We start from the raw sequence: 6093 nt of genomic DNA, 5'->3' as shown, positions 1-6093 counted from the left end.
AGAATAACTCATTAAATTAGAAGGAACATTCATTAAAGAGCTGAAGTGTGAGATACATGCTTTGATTGCAGAATAGGGACACATTTAGTAAAGCAGAACTTTATGAAAGAAATTGCATAAATTAGGACCATAAGATTAGAAATGTTCACAAACAGATAAGTTGACACAATTAGTAAATAGCAAACTTAACAGTAAAACAAAGTCTCCAAACCATGACTGGTGGTATCCAATGTTTATATGAGGCATGTGCATTTCCCTCTAATGAGGTGATGCAAGATAACCTAGGGTCACCTTCACTAAAGCCCTGCCTTCACAAAAGAAAAAAAGTCTTCCTCTCGATCTACATTAGCAGTTCTTAATGAAGTTGTAATCTAGACACAGTGTACTCAGTGAGCCTGCAATAACTATGTATAACATTTCTGTACTACAGGACCATGGACATGTAAAACAAATGGGCAAGATCACCAAGGCATATTCCTTTGAACAGCCCTTCTCTGCCTTTTCCTTCTAAATTGCACAAGAATTGGCAGCTAATTAGCAGCTCATTAGCAACATTGATAAACCATGTGACAAAAACAAATGCTGTGCTAACAGAAGGGACAGAGCTTTCTCATGAATATGAAATAGAAAGCAGGGATAAAAACGAATCACTGAGAGTAGCTCCCTATGGTTCTTACTGTATTTTGTGTTTTCTTAGTCATTCCACACACTCAAATATTTATTCACCACCATGTTCAAGGCAATGTGGTTGTTGCAGGAATGAAAAATGCATCAAACACAAAAAATCTTCCTTCAAAGAGCTCACGAGAGAACAAAATGATAAGGCTCAGTCTCCTTGTAAATGACATTCCGGAGGCCAGATTATGTTCCCTTCAGGTAGAAGCATTATACTAATATGTGTGTTTGTGTGCGCGCACATTCATACACTCATCTCACCACACACTTTTTAGGTGGAATGCTATTAAAGTAGGCATGACATCTATGGCTAACTAGATGGTAATTTATTTATTTATTTATTTTTATTTGCATATATACACATATATATGTATATATATGAAAGAGAGAGAGAGAACACCAGATCTCTTACCTTCGTTTGAAATATTTTGAATGATCATATTTAGTTTTAAAATCTTGACTGTTACTTTTCCAATTAGAAGCACTCAAATATTTCCAAGAAACTTCTAATACCTTACAATCACACACAGGTACTGGCATCTCTTTTTCTTCTTGTGTGCCACCATCAAATATTTGTGAGTATCACTCATATATTTACCTTGAATTATCTTTGCTAACGCCACCAATTCACTTTATCTTTATAATACCCCCTCATGCTTCAAGATGCTGTAGCATCAAATATAGAAAGCCTTTCTCAGGCTGAATTTGCCCCCAACTCCTATTTCTTACTTTTAACTTATACTGCATAATGCATACCTTATTTAGCTTCTATTTCTCCCTTTTAGACTTGTAGCCTCTTGAGAGCAGAAGTTGTTTCATATCTTTAGTGGTTAATATGAATAAATATTTAAATAATTGAGTAAATCAATAAATGTGTGTGCTATTCAAATTCAAATCTATTATGGGAATATATAAATGATATACTAGTGTGTAGCAAAAGAGACTCTGCTTTAAGCTATTAGGATGCTAGAAAGAAAAAAAATATATGTATGAAAATTTCTCTTGAAAGCCAAATTTGCTATTTTAATCAGGTAGATAAGTAAATCACCTTATATTACAAAGCTTTAAAAATGTGTTTGTTCTCAATATACTTTACTTGTTATGAATAGCCTAGTAATGTAATCATATCTCAGAATCCATTAGAATTATAGAATTGAAATACTTTCAAGTCTTTCTTTTAACAGACGATGTTACCTATGAACATTCTAAGTTTTCTTTAAAATGTACCTTTGCAAAAGTTCTAAAATTTAAAAGGAGTGTATCATTTTGTCTTCTAAACTTTAAGTGCAAATTTAAAACAAAACAACTCATACATTCAGACAACTATAACATGAAGGCAACTTGAAAACTGAGCCTAATACATTTGTAAAGCAAATGAGAAAATTGAGCCATAAAAACGAGACATGACTGTGAAAAGTCTGCTTGTGATCACCACAATGGAAAAAGTGTTTTCTCACCCCCCAGTTCAGTGTTCTGCCCACTAAATAAATCTCCTTTCCAGTTCACCACATTTATTTGGGGAAAATGTTTCTCCACAGAATTTGGAGATGTTCTTGGCTATAGGATCTAGCCAGTTAATACCAATGATTTGTTTTCATCCAATTTAAAATGGCATTTTATTGGCAACCTTAGAGACACTTTCCAAGTTTCAATTTTATTTTCTGATACTAGATAAAAGGAAAAAATGAGGAAAATATTGATAGCTATTGGCAAAGTGAAAATCAGAGGGCATTAAACTCTTGAAGAAAGGAAGGTATTTTATATTTGCATTCCATTAACTAAGATACTCCATCTTTTAAAATCAGAAAATGCCGGTGGTGGTTGTGGTGTGGTTCTATTTGATAGAAAATAATTCCACAGGGAATTAAGGGATTATTTGGCCTTAGTCTAGTAAACCACCAGATAGATCTCTATGGGAGTTGCATGCATTCAATTGCCTTCAAATTTTAAACTGAGGAAGACTAAGAATTGTAATGTTTAGATAGAACATTTAAAGTTAATCCCCAGATCCTTGTACTGGAAAACATTGTCTCTGTGAGGGCAGAAAAAATAAAACACTTTGTTAAAAATTCTAAATATTAAAAGGACCCATTTTCTAATAAAACCAATATAAAATTTAATAAATACAGGAACTTTCAATAGAAGGCAAAATGAAATTGCCTTTTTGAGACAGGGTAAGAAAACCAAATATTAATATAAAGATGATTTTCTTCTTTTCAGATTCACCTATGGTAGAGTACACAAACTTACTTGAAAAACAGTGCATATAATATAAAATTATATTACCAGTGTCAAGAAAAAAAAGTGACTAAGAATTCTAGTCAATAATGCTGAGAACAGTCTGAGAAGTCTCCTGAGAATACAGAAGAAGAGTAAAATATGGCAAAGATTAAAATAATGAGAAAAACACAAGAAAGATAAAATGCCATAAAATGTTGATTTTAGGATTTCAGAAGAAATAAAGTTGTATAAAATACTAACAAAATTTAAAATATTTCTCTGAAAGCAAAAATTTGAATATGTGTTAACTTTTAAGGCAATGTTATATAGCAATGCTCCATATCAGGATGCATTTTGAAGGGGAAAAAAAGGCTAAATTTTAATGGTGTGTTTATATACCTAAATATAATATGTATATTTAGTTATAAATGGACACAATATTTTTGTTTATTTTTATGTGGTGCTAAGGATCAAACCAACGTCTTACATGTGCAAGGCAAGTGCTCTGCCATTGAGCCACAACCCCAGCCCTAATGATATATATTTTAAAACACTAAATTATTTAACAGCATTTAAAATTATATGAAATTAGTCTGATTCAACTCTTCCAAGACAAATTCCAATCAACAAATAAAATTTTAAGTATTTTAGGTCTATATGTACTTAATATTTCAAATTTAATAAATGTAGTGCAAGGTAAGGATATTTTAACCTATATTAAATAGGTTAATAGTATACTAAAAATGTGCTATCTTTAAAAATAAAGATAATTCTAACTTAAAAACCAAGAAGAAAAATCAGAGTGGAGAATTAATGATATAAAAGGGTGAGAAAGGATATATTCCTACTAAAATTTTAAATGTGAAAATGTGTTCATAAAACAAATTTAGCTTTTCAAATACTTGAAATACGTTTCTATAAAAAAAATCAGCCCTGAAAATTGGGCAGTTTTCAGAAACTAGTAAGGACTTTTTGTTTAGGCATTTAAGATCAATTTCTCTAACTTTTATATTTAATATACATCTTTACTGTAGAAAACATTAGAGATGGGGGGGGAGAGAGAGAGAGAGAGAGAGAGAGAGAGAGAGAGAGAGAATGAATGCTTATGCATCACCTCAAGCTCCCTAGCATTTACTTCACGTATATTCTGGTGAGTGTCCTCAATATATGGCACAAAGTTATTATGCTTCTGTTAGTATGTTACTTGTAAACATGATATCAAAATATCATAAGCCTCCTTTTGTTATCTTGCATTGCTTCAGCATGCTCATTTCCATATTTAAAGTAGTTATGGCTATCTTTCTTTTAGGAATGCACACAGCACCATCAATGCCTGTCTTCCCTGGGTGGTTCAAGTGGAGATGGCTGCATAGTCACCCTAGGAACTAAGCCCAAGGCAGGCTTAGATATTGTTTCCTGCCTCACTAGGCACAAGGAATAGGTAAAATTTGTAACATATCTGAGAGCAGTATGGATATGGCACTGAGAGCTGATAGTTGAAGAAATAGCCTCATGACTAATATAAATAAACAAAGCAACAGGTAGGAGGACCCATATCTGAAGAATGAATGGAAATGATGATTCAAAATATAAGAAGGAAGGGATGATAAATGGAAATTGACTTACAATCATAATTGAGCTGTTTTTCTCTCCAAATAAGTCAGGGCTAGAATCTACATCAAATTTCAAGACAGACTCTGGATGAGATTAGTACTGAAATGAAAGAATGAACACTGCAAAGAAAAGAGGGAAAAGAAAAACTAAACAGGCCAATGTTGTGTTAAATTGAATGAACGTGCCCAGAAACAGATATTACTTGAAATACAACAATGTCCAAATCATATACATACATACATACACGTGCATATTGTGTACATATATTTGTGATCTGTGTAATTATGAAATGTGATATTTCATTCACTAAGTACTATGACCACACAGGAGAGTATTCTGAGAATAGTAATCAGAGAAAGTTTTCTACATATGAAGTTTCAGCTGACATTTGAAGGACAGTAATATTACACTGTCACAGTTCTCATAACTTTTTATTTAATGGTCAATTATAGATTTATCTTATTCTTATGCCTAACTTCAACAATTCAAGTTGCCTCTGCCTTCAAAACATATTCCATATTCATCAATTCACTCTACCTTCTCTTCTGCCTCCCTAGCCCAATAATTAAAAACGTAGCACTGTATGCACCTTACCTCAGACTCACTATGTTCTTGTGTACTTCCCTTACTTAACCCCACCACAGCTATGAAGTTCAGTAAATTTTACATGAACACAACACTTGTATACTCTGTTGGTACTCTAACACCATTAATAGTCCTAATAATATCCTCTTTCACTTTTTCTCCTCTATGGTAGGGGCCAGGAAGAGCATTATTTCTCATATCTTTAACTTCCTTTAACCTGGATTGTTACCACAGTCCTTTACTGGTGTTTGTTACTGACTTTGTCAACATTTTTTTTTAACTTAAAGTTTTCTTATTTGGGGTTTGTCAGGTTTCTTCATAATTAATTTCAATTTTTGCTTCGTTGCCCAGGACACTTCTTAGGTGATGTGTCCTTAGATTTGGATACAATGATGTCCACTGGTCGCCCAGTCCTTAGTTTTGATAATTGTAAAGATTTTTGTCCCCTAATGGATAATTGTTCACTGATTAAAATATATATTTGGTTATATATAAAGCAAAATTGTGCAATTGAGAATATCATGTTCTATGATCCTTTCAACCTGTAACATTGAATGTCGTTATAGGACTTTATCATGATGGACATTTTGTTGACATTATTAACCCTATTGCACTTCCAAGTTGAAGCAGGGAAAAAGCGTAGCATGTGCTATTAAGTAGGAAAATATAATACAATTTCAGGTGATTTTTATTCACTAAAACAATAAAAATATTGAATAGAGCAATAAAATGCCCTAGAGAAGAATCAGAAAAAAGTGACTGACAGACTAGAATGAGCAGACAGGTTGGATGTCCATGGGTCTGAGATTTACAAGAAACAACTGTGGTACCCTGTCCAGATATCCCCTTAGGAACACAGAGCCCTTATTGTGCCACCTGACAGGAAGGGTGGCAGCTGATGGCTAAAAGCATGTCCCTCCTTGGGAATTATTCTTGGCCCAAGACTACGTGCATCATTAAAGGTATGTCTTCATCCTGTGTGTGTGTGCAGAGGGTGGG

This window comes from Marmota monax, unplaced genomic scaffold, assembly GCF_021218885.2.
Source record: "Marmota monax isolate L192 unplaced genomic scaffold, Marmota_monax_Labrador192_F-V1.1 WCK01_AAM20220418_F8-fsc00303, whole genome shotgun sequence".
Taxonomy (NCBI): Eukaryota; Metazoa; Chordata; class Mammalia; order Rodentia; family Sciuridae; genus Marmota; species Marmota monax.
This window is presented reverse-complemented; position numbering follows the sequence as displayed.